The sequence below is a fragment of the Aegilops tauschii genome, chromosome 4 (assembly GCF_002575655.3).
Source record: "Aegilops tauschii subsp. strangulata cultivar AL8/78 chromosome 4, Aet v6.0, whole genome shotgun sequence".
NCBI classification, from domain to species: domain Eukaryota; kingdom Viridiplantae; phylum Streptophyta; class Magnoliopsida; order Poales; family Poaceae; genus Aegilops; species Aegilops tauschii.
This window is the reverse complement of record NC_053038.3, coordinates 353,334,257-353,357,726: the sequence shown is the minus strand read 5'-3', so window position 1 is coordinate 353,357,726 and position 23,470 is coordinate 353,334,257.

Below are 23,470 nucleotides of genomic sequence, written 5' to 3'. Positions count from 1 at the left end.
ACTAAGCATTTCAAGCAAAACAAAGTAACTAGCAAAACCAATATTCATTTAAATAATTTAAATACATGAAATAACTCATATTCAAGTTGGGAAAATCACAAATATTGAAATGACACCATGTAAATGTTGGTGTGGCTTGCCTTAGTGCAGAGGAGGTTCACACTCCTACTGGTGATCCTCAAGACAAGCTTCTCCTTCTGAAAATATTTAAAAACGAAGAAAGAAAATATCAAGAATCACTATGAAAATCACCAAAAATTCTAGACAGCAGAGAAAATCTACATTTTGGTGTGCTGCTAGAACTTTTAAAATGAAACACAATGCAAAAAGAATCAATTCATTTGGACTTACGGTTTAAAAGTTATGGCTGGTCAAAGTTTCTGGTCAAAATTTGAATTGAATTTAAATAAACAGAAAAAATCTAGGGGGCGTGACGTCGAAGACGTATTTGAGCGGGCGCTTTCACTTATACCGCTTCGGGCGCGGCCGTGAGGCTGACAGTGGGCCCCCACTGTCAGGTGTGGAGAGAGAGAGAGGGGGGAAACAGAGAGGTGGCGGTGCTTCGCCGGAGCTCACACCGGCGAGGAGGGGTTCTTGGCTGGTTCGAGAGGGATAGAAAGAGAGAGGGGGTCGAGGCGCACCTGCCTGTACTCGTGGTTCGACGAGAGACGGCCGGAGCAGCTCAGAACCAAGCTCCCAAGCGCCGGCTGCGGTCGGGTCTCGCCGGAGTTGAAGAAGACGATGGAGGGAGGTGATTCCAGGGGCTCCAACCGGGTCAGTGGGCACCAGTGAAACACCACAGAGGCGCCGGAGAAGTTGCACGAGCTCGAGAGGGGCTGGATGGGTGGGGGCGAACAGAGGGGATCGCCGACGATCTTGAGCTCGAGGACGGCGGCCCGAGGCCTACCCGGCCGGGCTGCGGCTATCTACGGCGTTGTGGTGGATGTGTGAGTGTGTGATGATGCTCGGAGAGGCTGGGGAGGGCCGTGTTTATAGGTGAGGGAGGAGAGGGGCTCGGGGCTCCGCCGGAGTTCTCTGGAAGCGGCGCCCAGCGACGATTGGCGTCAGTGAGAGGGGGAGAAGACGCCGTGGATCACGTGGCCACTGTGGGCGAGCAGAGACGAGGACAGGGCTCGTGTAGCGACGAGCACAGTTGGCACAGGTGCACTGTTGGCTTGGCCGCGTCGTGCCGTGCTCGCTGCGGCGAGCTCCGGCGTCGATGAGTGCCAGGAGGAGTTAAGGGCGCCGGGATGGCGATTATACTAACGTTTGGCAAGGCGTGGCGAGGTGGGAAGTGACCATGCGTGAAACAGAGTCATCAGCGGTATCCAGAGCGCATCGACACGCAGGCTGGCATGGTGCACATGCGTGGTCACCGCGTGAACTTTGGCATAGAGCCACGGCTTGCCTTGAATTCATGTCTGGCGTGTAGTCCTTGATGGATTGAGTCGCTCCATGGGTTTGAGTTGGTCACAAGAGCTCAGTGTGAGTGGGTTTCTTCCTGGCAAGTTTCTGGACAGAAACTTGTGACGTTAACTGAGAGAGATCTAGAAAGAGTTTATGGCTGATTTTTGGTGCTTAGTAGTTTCTTACGAGGGTAATGAAGCCCTAAAAATTTCAGCTTTATTGGATCAAGGAAAAATGTACTTCCTATAGAAACTGCATTTTCTGTAGCAAAAATATTCCAAAAACCTATGCAATATTTTTGCTCAGGGAGGTGTGCCAGGGTTCAAAGAATATTTGAGCATTTCTCAAATTTTTGTAGGCAAGAAAAATGAGGGTTGCTTTGGAGCACATGTTGCTGAAGTGGGGTTTTGAAGTGAAAATGATTGTTTTTCCTTTATGAAAAATATTCTTAGGGCCATTTTGGGATATTTCAGAGAGGAAATGATAGATTTGGGAGAGAGATGGGTCACTTGGGTGAAAATCAAGGACATGCCCAAGTGATCAAGTCCAAGTGAGTTGATTCAAAACCCAAATTCAAATCAAATGGCAAGAAAAATCAGAAAAAGAAAAGAGGGCAAAAACCAGGCTGTCACAAACCTCCCCCACTTAGGATGAATCTCGTCCTCGAGATTCGGTTGCTCGGGAAAACAATTCTGGATAGGCTACCTTTAAAAATTCCTCTCTTTCCCAAGTTGCTTCTTCCTCGGTGTGGTGCTCCCACTGAACCTTATAAAACTTTATCGCTTTACTGTGAGTGATTCTTTCCATTTCATCCAAGATTCGAAACAATTTTTCCTCATATGTTAAATCCTTAGCAAGCTCTATCTCTGCCATATCAGTCCTTTTCTCCGGTGGCGAGATGCACCTTCTTAGTTGTGAGACATGGAACACATTGTGCACTTCTGACAATTCCGGGGGCAATTCCAACTGATAAGCAACAGTACCAACTCTGGACATAACTGGGAATGGACCAATATATCTGGGTGCCAATTTTCTGCGAGTCTGAAATCTTTTGACTCCCTTCATGGGGGTAACTCGGAGGTATACATGTTCTCCGGGTTCAAAACTGATCTGATGGTGCTTTGCATCATAATAACTCTTCTGTCGGGACTTAGCCAACTGCAATCTATCTCGCATCTCCTTGACTTGCTTTTCAGCTTCCATCATTAAATCAATTCCAAAAATGCGGCTATCTCCGGTTTGAGACCAGTTTAGCGGAGTGCGGCACTTACGGCCATATAGAGCTTCATAGGGTGACATCTTCAGGCTGGTCTGGAAGCTATTGTTGTAAGAGAACTCGGCAAATGGCAGACAATCTTCCCATTTGGGTCCTTGGGCCAGAGCACATGCTCGAAGCATATCCTCAAGTATTTGATTTACTCGCTCAGTTTGCCCGTCTGTCTGCGGATGATAGGCTGTGCTGTATTTTAGCACGGTCCCCAAAGCTTGATGGAGACGGGACCAGAAAGCTGAGGTAAAAAGTGACCCTCTATCGGAAGTGATAGTTCTTGGCACTCCATGTAGACTGACTATTCTGGACACATACAATTGTGTGAGCTGATCGGCTCGGTAGGTGGTTCGGATGGTAATGAAGTGGGCTACCTTCGTCAGGGTGTCCACCACGACCCATACTGCATCATTGCCTCGATGAGTCCTTGGTAGTCCTATGATGAAATCCATGCAGAAATCATCCCACTTCCATTGCGGAACGAACAGAGATTGGAGGAGTCCTGCTAGTTTCTGGTGTTCTGCCTTCACTTTGTTGCATACATCACAACAAGCAACAAAATAGGCGATGTCCTTCTTCATTCCATCCCACCAAAATATCTGCCGAAGGCTTCGTACATTTTGGTACCTCTAGGGTGAATGGAATACGAAGATTCATGCACTTCTGTCAGGCCCTTCTTTCTTAGGTCTGCTTGACCAGGTACACAAACCCGTCCTCGGAACCTTAGCGTACATTGCTGATCCTTAGAGAAATCCTGAGTCTTGCCTTCTAACATACGCTTGGCATGGTTTTGTAGAACTGGGTCGTCTGACTGGGCCTTGCGGATCTCATCCTCGAGGGTAGGGGTAACTTCCCTCATATTAGCAAGACCAATATCAACAATAACCAAATTGAGCTGAGCGATCTCTTTCTGAAGTTCGGAAGGCAAGGACTCCATCATGGCATTCAGATTGGCAGGCTTGCGACTGAGGGCATCGGCGACCACGTTGGCCTTACCTGGATGATAATTAATTCCAAGGTCATAATCCTTGACTAATTCGAGCCATCTTCGTTGTCGGAGGTTTAGGTCCGGTTGAGTGAATATATACTTGAGACTTTTGTGGTCGGTAAATATCTGACACCTTTTTCCAGTGGGGTAGTGTCTCCAAATTTTCAAAGCATGAACAACCGCGGCCAACTCCAAATCATGAGTAGGATAGTTCCCTTCATGGGGTCGTAGCTGGCGAGATGCCTGTGCTACAACCTTGCCATCTTGCATGAGTACACATCCAAGACCTCGCCTGGAGGCATCACAGTACACATCAAAGTTGCGGTAGATGTCTGGAAGGGTCAAAATATGTGCTGTTGTCAGTCTGGTCTTCATCTCATTGAAACTTTTCTCGCAGTCCTCAGTCCATTCGAATTTCTTATCTTTCTTGAGAAGCTCTGTCATTGGCTTGGCAATCTTAGAGAAACCTTCAATGAAACGGCGGTAGTATCCGGCTAATCCAAGGAAACTTCGGATCTCAGATACTGTCGTGGGTGCCGTCCAATCAAGCACGTCCTTTACCTTACTTGGATCCATGGCTATACCTTCTGCTGGCAGAACATGCCCTAGGAATCCAACTTGCTTGAGCCAAAACTTGCATTTACTGAATTTTGCGTATAGCTGATGGTCACGGAGTCTTTGTAAGACAGATCGGAGGTGTCCTTTGTGCTCTTCTTCACCTTTTGAGTATATTAAGATGTCATCGATGAAGACCACCACAAATTTATCCAGGAAATCCATGAATACTTTGTTCATCATATGCATGAAGAAAGCAGGGGAATTGGTGAGACCGAAAGACATACATGTATATTCATAAAGACCGTATCGGGTAGTGAACGTGGTCTTAGGAATATCTTCCTTCTTGATCTTGTGCTGGTGGTATCCGGTCCTCAAATCAATCTTGGAGAATACTTTTGCCCCACTGAGTTGATCTAATAAATCATCGATCCTTGGTAGTGGATATTTGCTCTTGATAGTGACATCATTCAGCTGATGGTAATCAACACACATCCGGAGACTACGATCCTTCTTGTCCACAAATATTGCGGGTGATCCCCATGGTGAAGAGCTTGGACAGATATAACCTTTCTGGAGCATCTCATCAAGCTGTTTCTTTAATTCAACTAATTCTGACGAAGGCATCCGATAATACTTCTTGTATAACGGTGCGGTCCCGGGCACAAGATCAATTGCAAACTCAAGCTCCCGGTCTGGCGGCATTCCAGGTAATTCCTAAGGGAATACATCTGGAAATTCACTGACCACAGGAATTAATCCCAAGTCTTCAGGTACAGTGGTGAAGACTATTTCTTTCTTGGGTATGCTTCTGCGGGCGTAGAATTTTGTGGTTCGACCTTCCTGACTTGTCAAGGTGACTTCTCTGGTTGCACAGTTTATGCATACTTGATATTGGCTCAACTAGTTCATCCCCAAAATAATGTCCAACTTGGCAGACTCGATGACTATCAAGGAAGTTGGGAAGCGGACTCCTTTGATATCAATTTCCAAATTATGGCAGAGCAGATTCCTTCTGAGCATGGATCCCGGGGATTGTACCAGCATACTTTTTCCCATTTGGGCAACAGAACTCCGCGAAATAAAAGAGTGGGAAGCCCCAAAGTCAAATAATATTATTGCAGGTATGCTATTAACAGGAAACATACCAATGACGACTTTTGGGTCCTCTTGGGCTTCATCGGCAGAGAGGTGGTGAACTTGCCCTTGGGTGGTCCGCTGGACAGGGTATGGCCCCATGTGGTTGACTTGCAGCCTGAATGGAGCATTCGACTTGCCGTTTTTGGGACACTGTCTGGCATAATGTCTGGTTCGTCCACAATTGAAACACGAATTGTTGCGCTGACATTCTTCAAGCACCGTGCCGGTCACGACATTCTTGACTTGAGTAGTGGTCTTGTTAACATTCTGCTACCAATTGGGTTTGTACTCCACCTGAGTCTGCTGCCAAGTACGAGCCTTGTGCATTGGCTGACCATCCTTCTGTTGGGGAACATAGTAATTTCAAAAAAATTCCTACGCACACGCAAGATCATGGTGATGCATAGCAACGAGAGGGGAGAGTGTTGTCCACGTACCCTCGTAGACCGTAAGCGGAAGCGTTATGAGAACGCGGTTGATGTAGTCGTACGTCTTCACGATCCGACCGATCCAAGTACCGAACGCACGGCACCTTCGAGTTCAGCACATGTTCAGCTCAATGACGTCCCACGAACTCCGATCCAGCAGAGCTTCACGGGAGAGTTCCGTCAGCACGACGGCGTGATGACGGTGATGATGTTGCTATCGATGCAGGGCTTTGCCTAAGCACTGCTACGATATGATCGAGGAGGATTATGGTGGAGGAGGGCACCGCACACGGCTTGGAACAATCAACTTGTGTGTCTATGGGGTGCCCCCTGGCCACATATATAAAGGATGGAGGGAGGGAGGAGGCCGGCCCTCATAGGGCGCGCCCAAGTGTGGAGTCCTACTAGGACTCCCTAGTCCTAGTAGGATTCCACCTCCCACATGGAATAGGAAGAAAGGGCAGGGAGAAGGAGAAGGAAGGAAGGGGGCGCCCCCCCCCCTCCCTAGTCCAATTCGCACCGGTCCATGGGGAGGGGTGCGGCCACCCTTTGAGGCCTTTCTCTCCTTTCCCGTATGGCCCATTAAGGCCCAATACGAATTCCCGTAACTCTCCATTACTCCGAAAAATACCCGAATCACTCGGAACCTTTCTGATGTCCGAATATAGTCGTCCAATATATCGATCTTTACATCTCGACCATTTCGAGACTCCTCGTCATGTCCCCGATCTCATCCGAGACTCCGAACTACCTTCGGTACATCAAAACACATAAACTCATAATACAAATCGTCACCGAACGTTAAGCGTGCGGACCCTACGGGTTCGAGAACTATGTAGACATTACCGAGACACGTCTCCGGTCAATAACCAATAGTGGAAACTGGATGCTCATATTGGCTCCTACATATTCTACGAAGATCTTTATCGGTCAAACCGCATAACAACATACGTTGTTCCCTTTGTCATCGGTATGTTACTTGCCCGAGATTCGATCGTCGGTATCTCAATACCTAGTTCAATATCATTACTGGCAAGTCTCTTTACTTGTTCCGTAATGCATCATCCCGCAACTAAGTCATTAGTCACATTGCTTGCAAGGCTTATAGTGACGTGCATTACCGAGAGGGCCCAGGGATACCTCTCCGACAATCAGAGTGACAAATCCTAATCTTGATCTATGCCAACTCAACAAGTACCATCGGAGACACCTGTAGAGCACCTTTATAATCACCCAGTTACATTGTGACGTTTGGTAGCACACAAAGTTTTCCTCCGGTATTCGGGAGTTGCATAATCTCATAGTCATAGGAACATGTGTAAGTCATGAAGAAAGCAATAGCAACATACTAAACGATCAAGTGCTAAGCTAACGGAACGGGTCAAGTCAATCACATCATTCTCTAATGATGTGATCCTATTAATCAAATGACAACTCATGTCTATGACTAGGAAACTTAACCCTCTTTGATTCAACGAGCTAGTCAAGTAGAGGCATACTAGTGACACTCTGTTGTCTATGTATTCACACATGTACTAAGTTTCTGGTTAATACAATTCTTGCATGAATAATAAACATTTATCATGATATAAGGAAATATAAATAACAACTTTATTATTGCCTCTAGGGCATATTTCCTTCACCTTCTTAGGCTCAAAACTGCGCTTGTGATCATTATTAGCAGGCTTATTGTCATGCACAAGTTTGTGCTCCCTTTCTGCGACGAGGGCCTTGTTTACTAGAGTTTGAAATCCAGGAAATCAAACATACTGAGAGTGAATCTGAGGTGCTGGTTTAGACCTCCAAGCAATTTGTCGACCTTTCTTTCTTCTGTGGCCACATCATAGAGAGAATAACAGGCCAAATGATTGAACTTATGCAAATACTAACTGACAGACATGCTTCCTTGGGTGAGCGCGAGGAATTCATGCTGCTTGACCTTCATAATACCAGCAGGCATATGATATTTGCAGAAATGGTCCTTGAATTTAGTCCAAGTAATTTCTTCGTCCGCAGGCCACATGGCTTTAGCATTATCTCACCATATAGCGGCAGCTCCTTCCAGGTAATGTGTAGCGAACGGAACCTTGTCATCTTCTTCAGTACGAGCAATTTCAAGCTTTTTCTTAATGGTCCTTAACCAATCATCGGCTTCCAAGGGATCGATAACTTGACTGAAATTGGGAGGCTTGGTTCTGTGAAAATCTGACAACTTGGAGTGATGACCATTCTGATTTCCATTCTGCCCAACCATAGCTTGTACACTTTTCAACAATTCAATCAGATCGTTATTCCTTCTTTCTTCAAACATGTGCATAATTTGTTCACTTGAGGGCGGATGTGGCAGTGGAGGCGATGGCGGGAAATACGGCTCGGGGGAATGCCCTGCCTGTCGTGCTGAGCGGCGAACAGGGACATCCTCACAAGCATGACTGTTGCTGCCTCCCACGTCATCCTATTATTTGTTTTTCCCAATAGAAAGCAACCGTGATGAGCAACATCCAAAATGGAAGTGAAAAGCCAGCGACAAACCCAAGAAAAAGAAGGAAAACAGCGAGAAACAAGCGAATAATAAAAAGTTTCAACATAATTATACTTAGACTCATACATGAAAGATGATGAAAGATAAACATCATGACCAGTTCAACTACTCTCATACGTGAAACGAAACATCATGACTCGTACGACTACATCCGTACATCAACATGACAACTGCGGATACTCGGACGCTCTAGTGCTCTGCCGATCCTGCTGGGTCCTCTCCTGAAGCGGACTCGGATCCTGAACTGACGACGTTAACCGAGACCTCCGGGTTAAAGGTAACACGACAATGCTGCCTCGAGGGCTCTCCCTCAGGGGCAGGTGCGGGATGAGGCTGGAGCATAGGGACTGCGGGGGTAGAAAGATGGGAAGCCCACGCAGCAGGGGCACTGTGGGGAGTCATGGTCGAGATGCCCGAGCTACTCGGAGGAGTAACCGGGGGAACAGGAGAACTAGAACCGGGTGCAATATAAGGACTAAATCCCATGGAAGGGGGAGTGGGATGGGACATAGCGGCTACTAAAGCAGTGCGAGCATGAGTCAAATCTCGAGCCAGCTCGTGAATTAGAAGATAGCTAGCAGTGATATAGCGAGAAAGGTGGCTAGCAGCGCTGTCGGCCGCTGGATCAATGATAGGGAAACGGACGCGACCATCATCGTATAGGGATGGATAGTAGTAGAAATCAGGGTGGGACTGCATCTGGATCTCGTTATAGCGCAGCTCAACGAGTACCTCAAATGCAGCAAACTGAACAGCCTAAGCAGCTATGGAAGCGAAACCACTCCTAGAGGTACGGGTGTAAGAGCCTGAGGCTGAACTGGCGCGGAGAGTAATCACTGCGTGATACTCGTATACTAAGTCTGCTAGACGCTCCCAGTACACCCGATATACTGGGTCATCGCCGTGAGGGTAGAGTCAGTGCCATACATTCTGAAGAAGGTGCGGCGACGTGTACGGTAGCAGCTCCAACTGGCACGGGTACGACACTGGAGCCATCTACACTCACAACCATTAGTCAGTTAGAAATAATAGTAAATCAAGTGCATGCAATGCATCAATCAGAGACAAACACTATCGGCACTCAATCTATAACCTAACTAACGTTCAATTAACACGTCGGTGGTCTAGCGTGTCCTACAGTCAGCGCGGCTCTGATACCAAGCATTGTGGCACCCCGGCTCAGAGCAACCGGTTTACCTTGCATTGCCAGCCCAGTGATCAAGTCTTCTGGCAACACACAACATCTTGGTACAGAAAACAACCGCTTGATAGATACTAGCGGAACATAGTTTGATGTTACATCAAGTAGCGAGGCCAAGCGGCACACACGGTGCGGCTGAACAATATGTACATTATTTAGTGAACGTAAGTGGACCTCGATCACGGCAACTACGCGGCAGCGGAATGACGACTTAGCGGGACTCCATAGCACAGGGACACCGATGTGGACACGATCTAGACACGGGAGCACTTCGATCCAGTAAGACTTTCCTGAAATCTGGCATGACACGCCAGGTCAGTACATTGAATGTACTTGCAAGCTCACAACAAGCATAAACATAATGGCAAACAATATCATGATATTTAATCAAATTAAATGCAATGCAAAGGCACACTACTGATGCAGTGAAAACAACTCATGCACCAAGTCACTTGGAATTTCTTACGAATGGGTTACCTTGTAACCAAACGGTGATCTTAGTCAGATCACAAACGAAACCAACACTTTGATTTCCACAATCATCATAATTTCCCATTCATCATCTCTCAAACAGTGCCAAGTAGTTATAATTAGTGTGCATGATTACTTATAAATGTTGATCCATGGTGTGACCTACTCACGAGTTGTGTCCGTAACCGAGGACGCGGCTATTGATAGATTAAATAACACTCTGTAGAGGTAGTGCACTGTACCCACACCACGGAATCCATGGCCTCGCACTCCCATTCGGGTGGACCAACGACATTCTGATGAAACCCTCCCATTGCCATGACACTCTCCCGGCCACTCTCACTCACTCCCACTAGGCTAAGTCCTGGGTGGCCCCATGCCTACAAAGGCATCAACGGACACCGTCATGGCAAAACATAAACTGTCCCAAACGGGGACAAGGTACCATAACAAGAAATGGGCACACAAGGTTATGTCTGCTTATCGGGCCAGGGTACCGCACGCCCATAACCTTCCCTCCTTGGAGGTACCGACCAGAGGCATGACAACGGACCGAATAAAGGCCTTCCCATAAAGGCAAATGTGGTTGCACTGGGAAAAACTCGATTCAGTAGCACCATGACTTGATCAGCGGTATGTTCAAGTTGAATTATTATCAGGTTTAACTTGAAACAAAAATAACAGGTGTCATGATATGCCATGAATATGCAACCATTCAACATGCATCACATAACACTAGGAGTAAATGGATCAACATCATCAAGTATTCTACTAGCACTAGTCATCATCAAACCATACTTATTCTACTTCACTGGTTCTTATTACTCATCATGTTTAGTCATGATACTAACTTATTAAAATCAATTTTTTGCTTAAAATAATACCGATGCTAGTCATATCATAACCATGTCATTATCACACAACCAACAATTACTTCTACTGACTCATACTAACTTAATTATTCTCACACTACTGGAAACTAAGCATTTCAAGCAAAACAAAGTAACTAGCAAAACCAATATTCATTTAAATACTTTAAAGGAATGAAATAACTCATATTCAAGTTGGGAAAATCACAAATATTGAAATGACACCATGTAAATTTTGTTGTGGCTTGCCTTAGTGCAGAGGAGGTTCACACTCCTCCTGGTGATCCTCAAGACAAGCTTCTCCCTCTGGAAATATTTAAAAACAGAGAAAGAAAATATCAAGAATCATTCTGAAACTCACCAAAAATTCTAGACAAAAGAGAAAAATCTATATTTTGGTGTGTTGCTTGAACTTTTCAAAATAAACACAATGCAAAAAGAATCAATTCAGACTTATGGTTTAAAAGTTATGGCTGGTCAAAGTTTCTGGTCAAAATTTGAATTGAATTTAAATAAATAGAAAACGTCAAAGACATATTTCAGCGGGGCGCCTTCACTTATACCGCTTCGGGCGCGGCCGTGAGGCTGACAGTGGGCCCCCACTGTCAGGTGTGGAGAGAGAGAGAGAGAGAGAGAGAGAGGGGGAAACAGAGAGGTGGAGGTGCTTCGTCGGAGCTCACGCCGGTGAGGAGGGGTTCTTGGCTGGTTCGAGAGGGATAGGAAGCAAGAGGGGGTCGAGGAGCACTTGCCTGTACCCGTGGTTCGACGAGAGACGGCTGGAGCAGCTCGGAATCAAGCTCCCATCCGACGGCTGCGGTCAGGTCTCACCGGAGTTGAAGAAGACGGCGGAGGGAGGCGATTCCAGGGGCTCCAACCGGGTCAGTGGGCACCAGTGAAACACCACGGAAGCACCGGAGAAGTTGCACGAGCTCGAGAGGGGCTGGATGGGTGGGGGCGAACAGAAGGGATCGTCGGCGAGCTCGAGCTCGAGGACGGCGGCCCAAGGCCTGCCCGGCCGGGCTGCGGCTATCTACGACGTTGTGGTGGATGTGTGAGTGTATCATGATGCTCGGAGAGGCTGTGGAGGGCCGTATCTATAGGCGGGGGAGGAGAGGTGCTCGGGGCTCCGCCGGAGTTCTCTGGAAGCGGCGCCCGATGACGACTGGCGTCAGTGAGAGGGGGAGAAGACGCCGTGGATCGTGCGGCCACTGTGGGCGAGTGGAGACGAGCACAGGGCTCGTGTAGCTACGATCACAGTGGGCACGTGTGCACTGTTATCTTGGCCGCGTCCTACCCGTGCTCGCTGCGGTGAGCTCCGGCGACGGGGAGTGCCAGGAGGAGTTAAGGGCGCCGGGACGGCGATTGTGGCGAGGTTTGGCATGGTGCGGCGAGGTGGGAAGCGAGCACGCGCGAAACAGAGCCATCGGCGGCATCCAGAGCGCGTCGACACGCAGTCTCGCACGGTGCACACGCGTGGTCACCATTGTTGAGGAAATCGTTAACTGGTGGCTGCTCGGTTGGCTGGCGAGTAGGGGATTAATAGGCTAATCGGCAAGTTAATCGGTCATTTACTCAATTAATCGGACGATTTATCGGTTTATCGGCTACTCGGTGACCCTACGAGTAGGGATTAATCGGCAAGTTAACTGGTTAATCGGATGAATTCTTGAACAGGGGTGGTCACCGTGTGAACTTTGGCATAGAGCCATGGCTTGCCTTAAATTCATGTCTAGCGTGTAGTCCATATGGTTTGAGTCGCTCCATGGGTTTGAGTTGGTCACAAGAGCTCTGTGTGAGTAGGTTTCTTCCTGGCAAGTTTCTGGACAGAAACTTGTGAGGTTAACTGAGAGAGATCTAGAAAGAGTTTAGGGCTGATTTTTGGTGGTTAGTAGTTTCTTAGGAGGGTAATGAAGCCCTAAAAATTTCAGCTTTATTGGATCAAGGAAAAATGCACTTAATGTAGAAACTGCATTTTCTGACCAGAACAGAAATGCTTTTCTGTAGCAAAAATATTCCAAAAACCTATGCAATATTTTTGCCCACGGAGGTGTGCCAGGGTTCAAAGAATATTTGAGAATTTCTCAGATTTTTGTAGGCAAGAAAAATGAGGGTTGCTTTGGAGCACATGTTGCTAAAGTGGGGTTTTGAAGTAAAAATGAATATTTTTCATTTATGAAAAATATTCTTAGGGCCATTTTGGGATATTTCAGAGAGTAAATGATAGGTTTGGGGGAGAGATGGGTCACTTGGGTGAAAATCAAGGACATGCCCAAGTGAGTTGATTCAAAACCCAAATTCAAATCGAATGGCAAGAAAAATCAGAAAAAGAAAAGAGGGCAAAAACCAGGCTGTCATAAGGGAACAATCAGAAATTATAGATACGTTGGAGACGTATCAGCATCCCCAAGTTTAATTCCAGCTTGTCCTCGAGTAGGTAAATAATAAAAACAGAATTTTTGATGTGGAATGCTGCCTAACATGTTATCTCGTATTCTTTTCTTTATAGCATGGACATTTAGACTTTTATGTGATTCCAAGCAATAGTCTAGTTTTGACATGATAACTTAAATACTCAAGCATACCAACAAGCAACCATGTCTTTCAAAATATCAATGCTAAAGTGAGTTAACCCTAGCCCGATATGCTCAATCATTGATCCATTCATGAAACACACTCGCATATTTGTTGGGGAACGTAGCATGCAATTCAAAAAAATTCCTGCGATCACGCAAGATCTATCTAGGAGATGCATAGCAACGAGAGGGGAGAGTGTGTCCACATACCCTCGTAGACCGAAAGCGGAAGCGTTAGGTTAACGTGGTTGATGTAGTCGAACGTCTTCGCGATCCAACCGATCAAGTACCGAACGTACGGCACCTCCGAGTTCAGCACACGTTCAGTTCGATGACGTCCCTCGAACTCTTGATCCAGCAGAGGGTCGAGGGAGAGTTTCGTCAGCACGACGGCATGGTGACGGTGATGGTGATTTAATCCGTGCAGGGCTTCGCCTAAGCACTACGTGAATATGACCCGAGGAGTAAACCATGGAGAGAGATGCCGCACACGGCTTGGAACAATTGGTGTGTCTCCAAGGGGTGCCTTGCCCACATATATAAAGGAGGGAGAGGGAGGAGGGCGGACCTAGGGGGCGCCAAGAGTGGGAGTCCTACTAGGACTCCAAGTCCTAGTAGTATTCGCCCCCCCTTTATTCCTTCTCATGGAGGGGGAAAGAGGGAAGGGATAGGAAAGAGGAGAAGGAAACGGGGGCGTGCCCCCTCCCCTAGTCCAATTTGGACTCCCTATGGGAGGGGGCGCAGCCACTCCTTGTGGGCTGCCTCCCCTCTCCCCTATGGCCCATGTAGGCCCATTACTTTCCCCGGGGGGTTTCGGTAACCCCTCGGTACTTTGATAAATATCTGAAACATCCCGAAACTATTCCGGTGTCCAAATACTATTGTCCAATATATCAATATTTACCCCTCGACCATTTCGAGACTCCTCGTCATGTCTGTGATCTCATCCGGAACTCCGAACAATCTTCGGTCACCAAAACACATAACTCATAATACAAATCATCATCGAACATTAAGCGTGCGGACCCTACGAGTTTCGAGAACTATGTAGACATGACCGAGACACATCTCCGATCAATAACCAACAGCGGAACCTGGATGCTCATATTGGTTCCTACATATTCTTCGAAGATCTTTATCGGTCAAACCGCGATAACAACATACGTCATTCCCTTTGTCATCGGTATGTTACTTGCCCGATATTCGATCGTCGGTATCCTTATACCTGGTTCAATCTCGTTACCGGCAAGTATCTTTACTCGTTCTGTAATGCATCATCCCGCAATTAACTCATTAGTCACATTGCTTGCAAGGCTTATTGTGATGCGCATTGCCGAGAGGGCCTAGAGATACCTCTCTGATACTCGGAGTGACAAATCCTAATCTCGATCTATGTCAACCCAACAAACACCTTCGGAAACACATGTAGAGCATCTTTATAATCACCCAGTTACGTTGTGACGTTTGATAGCACACAAGGTGTTCCTCCGGTATTCGGAAGTTGCATAATCTCATAGTCAAAGGAACATCTATAAGTCATGAAGAAAGCAATAGCAATAAAACTTAACGATCATCATGCTAAGCTAACGGATGGGTCTTGTCCATCACATCATTCTCCTAATGATGTGACCCCGTTCATCAAATGAAAACACATGTCTATGGCCAGGAAACTTAACCATCTTTGATTAACGAGCTAGTCTAGTAGAGGCATACTAGGGACACTTTGTTTTGTCTATGTATTCACACATGTATCAAGTTTCCGGTTAATACAATTCTAGCATGAATAATAAACATTTATCATGATATATGGAAATATAAATAACAACTTTATTATTGCCTCTAGGGCATATTTCCTTCAGTCTCCCACTTGCACTAGAGTCAATAATCTAGATTACATTGTAATGATTCTAACACTCATGGAGTCTTGGTGCTGATCATGTTTTGCTCGTGGAAGAGGCTTAGTCAACGGGTCTGCAACATTCAGATTCGTATGTATTTTCCAAATCTCTATGTCTCCCTCCTTGACTTGATCGAGGATGGAGTTGAAGCGTCTCTTGATGTGTTTGGTTCTCTTGTGAAATCTGGATTCCTTCGCTAAGTCAATTGCTCCAGTATTGTCACAATAGATTTTCATTGGACCCGATGCACTAGGTATTACACCTAGATCGGATATGAACTCCTTCATCCAGACTCCTTCATTTGCTGCTTCCGAAGCAGATATGTACTCCGCTTCACACATAGATCCCGCCATGACGCTCTGCTTGGAACTGCACCAACTGACAGCTCCACCATTCAATATAAATATGTATCCGGTTTGCGACTTAAAGTCATCCGGATCAGTGTGAAAGCTAGCATCGACGTAAACATTTACGATGAGCTCTTTGTCACCTCCATACACGAGAAACATATCCTTAGTCGTTTTCAGGTACTTCAGGATGTTCTTGACCGCTGTCCAGTGATCCACTCCTGGATTACTTTGGTACCTCCCTGCTAAACTTATAGCAAGGCACACATCAGGTCTGGTACAAAGCATTGCATACATGATATAACCTATGGCCGAGGCATAGGGAATGACTTTCATTTTCTCTCTATCTTCTGAAGTGGTTGGGCATTGAGTCTGGCTCAACTTCACACCTTGTAACACATGCAAGTACCCTTTCTTTGACTGATCCATTTTGAACTTCTTCAAAACTTTATCAAGGTATGTGCTTTGTGAAAGTCCAATTAAGCGTCTTGATCTATCTCTATAGATCTTGATGATCAATATATAAGCAGCTTCACCGAGGTCTTTCGTTGAGAAATTCTTATTCAAGTATCCTTTTATGCTATCCAGAAATTCTATATCATTTCCAATCAACAATATGTCATCCACATATAATATTAGAAATGCTACAGAGCTCCCACTCACTTTCTTGTAAATACAGGCTTCTCCAAAAGTCTGTATAAAACCATATTCTTTGATCACACTATCAAAGCGTATATTCCAACTCCGAGAGGCTTGCACCAGTCCATAAATGGATCGCTGGAGCTTGCACACTTTGTTAGCACCTTTAGGATCGACAAAACTTTCTGGTTGCATCATATACAACTCTTCTTTAAGAAATCCATTAAGGAATGCTGTTTTGACATCCATTTTCCAAATTTCATAATCATAAAATGCGGCAATTGCTAACATTCGGACAGACTTAAGCATCGCTACGGGTGAGAAGGTCTCATCGTAGTCAACTCCTTGAAGTTGTCGAAAACCTTTCGCAACAAGTCGAGCTTTGTAGATAGTAACATTACCATCAGCGTCAGTCTTCTTCTTGAAGATCCATTTATTTTCTATGGCTTGCCGATCATCGGGCAAGTCAACGAAAGTCCACACTTTGTTCTCATACATGGATCCCATCTCAGATTTCATGGCCTCAAGCCATCTCGCGGAATATGGTCTCATCATCGCTTCCTCATAGTTCGTAGGTCCGTCATGGTCTAGTAACATGACTTCCAGAACAGGATTACCGTACCACTCTTGTACGGAACGTACTCCGGTTGACCTACAAGGTTCGGTAGTAACTTGATCTGAAGTTTCATGATCATCATCATTAACTTCCTCACCAATTGGTGTAGGCATCACTAGAACTGATTGCTGTGATATACTACTTTCCAATTCGAGAGAAGGTACATTTACATCATCAAGTTCTACTTTCCACCCACTCACTTCTTTCGAGAGAAACTCCTTCTCTAGAAAGGATCCATTCTTAGCAACAAATGTCTTGCCTTCGGATCTATGATAGAAGGTGTACCCAACAGTTTCTTTTGGGTATCCTACGAACATGCACTTCTCCGATTTGGGTTCGAGCTTATCAGGTTGAAGCTTTTTCACATAAGCATCGCAACCCCAAACTTTAAGAAACAACAGTTTAGGTTTCTTGCCAAACCACAGTTCATATGGTGTCGTCTCAAAGGATTTAGATGGTGCCCTATTTAACGTGAATGCAGCCGTCTCTAAAGCATAACCCCAAAACGATAGTGGTAAATCAATAAGAGACGTCATAGATCAGACCATATCTAATAAAGTACGGTTACGACGTTCGCACACACCATTACGCTATGGTGTTCCAGGTGGCGTGAGTTGCGAAACTATTCCACCTTGTTTCAAATGAAGACCAAACTCGTAACTCAAATATTCACCTCCACAATCAGATCGTTGAAACTTTATTTTCTTGTTACAATGATTTTCCTCTTCACTCTGAAATTCTTTGAACTTTTCAAATGTTTCAGACTTATGTTTAATTAAATAGATATACCCATATCTGCTCAAATCATCTGTGAAGGTCAGAAAATAACGATACCCACCGCGAGCCTCAACACTCATCGGACCGCATACATCAGTTTGTATTATTTCCAATAAGTCAGTGGCTCGCTCCATTGTTCCGGAGAACGGAGTCTTAGTCATCTTGCCCATGAGGCATTGTTCGCAAGAATCGAGTGATTCATAATCAAGTGATTCCAAAAGCCCATCAGCATGGAGTTTCTTCATGCGCTTTACACCAATATGACCTAAACGGCAGTGTCACAAATAAGTTGCACTATCATTATTAACTTTGCATCTTTTGGCTTCAATATTATGAATATGTGTATCACTACGATCAAGATTCAACCAAAATAGACCACTCATCAAGGGTGCATGACCAGAAAAGATATTACTCATATAAATAGAACAACCATTATTCTCTGATTTAAATGAATAACCGTCTCGCATCAAAAAAGATCCAGATATAATGTTCATGCTCAGCGTTGGCACCAAATAACAATAATTCAGGTCTAAAACTAATCACAAAGGTATATGTAGAGGTAGCGTGCCAACGGCGATCACATCGACCTTGGCACCATTCCCGACGTGCATTTGTCGGCGTTCTGGGAATGGGGGTCCCTAGACTTGCTTGCCTGCGTCCCACGGTGTGGCTCCACTAGCGGCCCCGTACGGCCCATCTTCACCAGCAAACACTCAAGACCCTCGCGATGGGACAAGCCTCGTGAGGCAGACGACGCAAGACCTCCTCTCGGGCAGCCTCACCAGGCTGGCTCGCGAGGGGCGGAGAGATCAAGGCAAGGGGAACCTCGCGAGGTTCCTATGACGTAAGCCATAACGACCAAGACCAGCCGGCGCCAGCGAGCACAGTGTCCTTGTTTACCCTTTGGTGCTAAAGAGGCAAGCGCAGGCGAGGAGTCCCGAGGCATTAGGCAAAGGTTTCCATATCGGTGCAACGAGACCAAGATCAGCAGGACGACATGACGCAGGTCGCGGTGGAGCCCAAGACGGTGTCACCACCAGAGCCTTTGGCAGGCGAAGACCACCTTTACTCAGGATAGCTTGTACTAGTTGTCCCCCTTCAAATTGGCTGTTGTGGCATCCCTTCCCGCTCAATATTTGGGAAGAGGACCAAGGCCTCTATAAATAGGACTAGCCACCACCGTAGGAGGCAACTCATCTTGGATCGGAGCCATTCCATCCATAGCCTCACACAAACTCATCTTGGACTAGATCCATTCGATCCACACACTCACCAAGCACAAGAACACCTCTCCTCAGGAGGCTGTTCTTCCCTTGTACTGTTCATCCTTAGCCCCAGAGGCAATCCACCACACCACGCTGGAGTAGGGTATTACACCGCATCGGTGGCCCGAACCAGTATAAACCCTTGTGTCCCCTTGTTCCTTGGGTTCGGCGAGCTAGGCCATGAGATCATGATGCGTCCGAGCTAGAGGGAGGAGAGATCGTTGTGCGCACCCCAGTGTTCGAACCTCGAGGGTTTTGCCGGAACCCGAAATTAGACATTTGGCGCGCCAGGTAGGGTGCGCTGAAGCTTTCCTCTCGTTGATCCGCATTTTGCCACTCCATCAAGTTCATGGCCGACGCTCGCCGGGCCCGCACTGAGCGCCGGGCCGCTCTCGCCACCCGTGTTGCTTAGACAGCCCCTGTCGGCGGGCCTCCCCATCGTTCTCCATCACCTGCCGCCAACGCCGCCACCGGCCCGGCGGGAAACGAGCAGCAAGCGTCCTCGCTGCACCCCTTGGTGCGGCGGGACGGGCGCACCGCCACTCCGTCGCTGACCCCAGCCGGTTCGTCGACCCATGCTCGTCGTGCTCCCACCAACGCGCAGGCCGCACTGCTCATGGCGTGCGAGCTCCTGCGCTACCGCCCCGTCGACGACTTCTACGAGGACTGGCTGGACCGCATCGCCGAGCTCATCGACTTCGACGTCGCCCACATCCGCTTGCCGTACAATGCCATCCTCGGATACCCATCACTGGCAAAGTTCCTGGCAGTGACCCACCCCAGCTACAACGTACTCAAGATGCCAGGGAGCGGCGGGATCATCACTGTCCCCTGCGAAGAAAAAGATGCGGTGTGCTCCCTCGAGCGCGCCTTCCAGGCCGCGGCAATCGAAGACCCAGACAACAATGGAGCACCGTACCCTCCTAAGGTCATCCCCAAGAAGAAGAATCAGCTAGTCCGTACAAGGCCTCAGGGGAGCGGTGCCTCTAGCGGTGCCACATCTGGATCGGCGCCCGCGCCTGGGGCGCCTCCCTCCCTCGCATAGGAAGGCGTGCCCGGTGCCCTCCTTAGGTAGGGCTCAGGGGCTCTCTTCTGGAGGGCCTCGGACCTGGCCAACATCACGAGGTAGGCACTCGGGCACCATGTGGAGGCGTGCTTTGTGGCACGTTTCCCTCAGGAGGGCACCAGGCGAGGAGCGCCTGGTGCTCAGGAGTTCATCACCCAGACTACCCAAGAGCTTCAAGAAGCAAGAGCCTTGCGCGGCGACCGCCCCCCACCTGGCGCAGCTCCCCATCCAGGCGAGGATGGCGGGCTACGCGTCTGCATCGACATCCCAGGGCTCAACAGGGCCGCATCTCAGGAGCTCTTCTGGCCTTCGCACGTGGGACGTTGCAGGGGCCCACCTCACAGCTATGTTCGCATGCCGTTCGGCCTGCCGAGCATGGTGTCCGCCTATCAGCGCAACCTGCGGAGCGTCCTGGCGGCTCAGGAGGCCAGGTATCACGTAGTCCTGGAGGAGATGGAGACGGTCCTCAAGGAATCACCCGGACCCCCAGAGCCTCCCGAGGCTCAGGACTCCGGTGGCTCATGAGGAGCAACCCCTTCGTCGCGCATCTTCAGCTACCCCAACATCCCTTCGACAACGAAACCAGGTGACATTTTCCAAGTTTATTTAGCTGGGAGCGCCCCTCGGGCTGCATCGTTCCCAGGCCGTGTGGGCCCATCCCTGCGGCATGTATCCTTTGCATCTTTAGCTTACTTTGTTGGGGGCGCCCCTCGGGCTGCATTATGCCCATGCCGCTCGGGTCCGTCCCGGTGGCATGAATCGTTCTTGCATTTACCTAAGCTAGTTTGCTTTTTCATGCATAATCTATCTATGGTTATCACCTGCTTGAATATCACCCACCACGGGAGCTGCGCGTCGATTGTCTTTCTTCAGGATCTTTCGCATGAGAAGGCTAGGCACGGCATCTGTGCTCGGGCCCGTCCCTGCAGCATCAATAAATCCAACGGCTGAGCTCTGTCTGGCGGGCCGATCCCATTCACGTCACCTCCTGGGGTCGTTGGTGCTTGGCCTTCTCATGTGATAACCTTAGGAGATTCACTCGGCGCAGGTTGCCTAACCATCTCGCAGGACCACCGCAGTCAACAAGAACCAAGACCAGGCGCAACCCACCTAGAGGTAGGGCCTCGTGAGTCCTGATCTGGCTCATGAGTGCCCAGACACACCTCGTCTAGCCCTGCCGTGCAAGCCACGTGTCAGGGCGGGGCTGTACACGCCCCGGGGGCTCTCCGTAGTAGGGAGTCCCCTCCCACGTGCCAGTGGAAGCACCATGCTTCGCGCTGGCAGTCGGCACTGCCGAGGAGCGGCTATGCTTGTGCAAGTGCAGAAGCGCTATGCTCCGCGCTGGTGATAAACAACTGAGGACGGCCCCATGGTCGTATCAACCTCAGGGAGCCCTTGAGCTCAGTGCCTAGCCTCACCACGCTGCTTTCCTCTCGGGAGGGTAGTGCGAGGGGGATGGGCATAGGGGCTGCGCTCAGGTCATGCCTGGCGTACGCCCCGCCAGGTCCCTCGGACCTGGTCGTTGCGCGCCCCTCCCGAGCGAAAGCCCGGCGAGGACAGGTATGAGGTCTGTTCGTACGTCAAGGGGGACCCTTGGGCATCGTGACCCAAGGGCCTAACTGGTCATGTAGCCCCTCACTCCTTGGTCTCGTCCTAGTGATCTGGACGACCCAACGGCGGCTAAGGTATGCGCGAGGCCGGGCCCTGCCGACGCAGAACGCGAAGGCCTATTCTTGCATTTCCTTCTCAAAGGCCGTTTGAGCGTCAAGGGGGACTCCTGAGCATCGCGACTCAGGAGCCTAACTGGCCACGTAGCCCCTCACTACTTGGCCCCGTCCTGGTGTTCCGGACGGTCCAATGGCGGTTGCGGTATGCGCGGGGTCGGGCCCTGCCGACGTAGAACACTAAGGCATGTTCCTGCATCTCCTTTCTGTAAGCTGTTTGCGCGTCAAGGGGGACTCCCGAGCATCGCGACTCAGGAGCCTAATTGGCCACGTAGCCCCTCACCCCCTGGCCTCATCCTGGTGTTCCGGTTTAGTCGGCGGCGGCTGAGGTATGCGCGGGGTCGGGCTCTGCTGACGTAGAATGTAAAGCAAATGGGAAGGAAATCGCAAAATCTCAAGAAAATATTACAAGACATATTGTTATCCCAATACCAAACGCAAGTTTAAATGCCTCCACGAGGCATGGTGCATTTTGCAGAAACTAAACAGGGAAGGAGTTGCCAACAAGTCATCTCGTCACCCCCGGACATCGCCACCAAGGGATGCTTCTTCTCCAACGGCGTTGCCCTCACCACCACCCGCCGGAGTTGCAGGATGAGCAGCGCCACCGGTTGAGGGCACAGGGCCCAAGGCGCGGAACCTCTTCAGCAGGGCTTCCACCTGACCCTTCACGGCCTCGGCAGCAGCAGCGGAGTGCTTGGCATCCACAAGCTCCAGCAGCTCGTCGAGGCGGGCGGCAGGATCGCGAAGATGCAGGTGGCTGAAGACGCGCGTCAACGCGGCTGAGGAAAGAACGCGGGCTTCTTCCTCTGCCATGGGGCCGATACTGCTCACGACTTCCTCAAGCGCCTCGACCAGATAAGGGAGCAGCTGGGCGGGGCCCTCGTTGTTGGTAGCCAGTGGCTCCTCCAAGCCCTTCTCGTAAAGTGCCCGTAGCGCCGCGCGGGACCTCTCCTCGAGGAGCTTGAAGGCCTCGCCGTCCTCGGCCAGGATCTTCGCCTTGGCATCAAGCTCGTCTTTCTCCGCTTCCATCTCCCACTTCAGCTTCTTCAACCGGCTGCGCTCCGCGGCCTGCGCCTTCCCCAACTGCTCCAGCTCGGTGTCGCGACCCCTGACGGCGTCCTCTCGGTCCTTCATCTTCCCCTCCTCCGCCTTGCGGCCACGAGCTTCTTCCGCACGCTCCTTGCGTAGAGCCTTCAATTCGGCCTCCAGCGACTGGCAGCGATCCTGGGCGGCCCCGACATCCTTTAGTGCCACCTCGCGAGCAGCCACGGCTTGGGCGGCGGCCTGCTTGTCCTTCTCGGAGGTCGCCGCGGCCTGGCCCAGCATCGCCCGAACGGACACGTCTGAATGAAGCCAACCGGAGACCAGCTCCAAGTGCCCGGCTACCAGGTGGGGGTCGGCGCCCTGAAGATCTTCTCGCATCCGGGTCATCTCAGAAAGAGCGCGCTCCAAGACGTCTGGGGAGGCGGAAGGATCTGGAACCAGCGGTGCAGCAGGAGGAGGAGGAGGCAACATCGTCACCATAGCCTGGGAGGCTGGGGGCTCCTGAACTTTAGGGACCCCAGCAACCGAGTCGGACACCAGCGCCCCTGGAGCCAGCGGGGCCATGGGGGCTGACTCCTCCCGAGGATGCTCCCCCGGGCCTCATGAGGACGATCGAGCCGGAGAGGTGTGAGCGCTGACGCCGCCCTTCT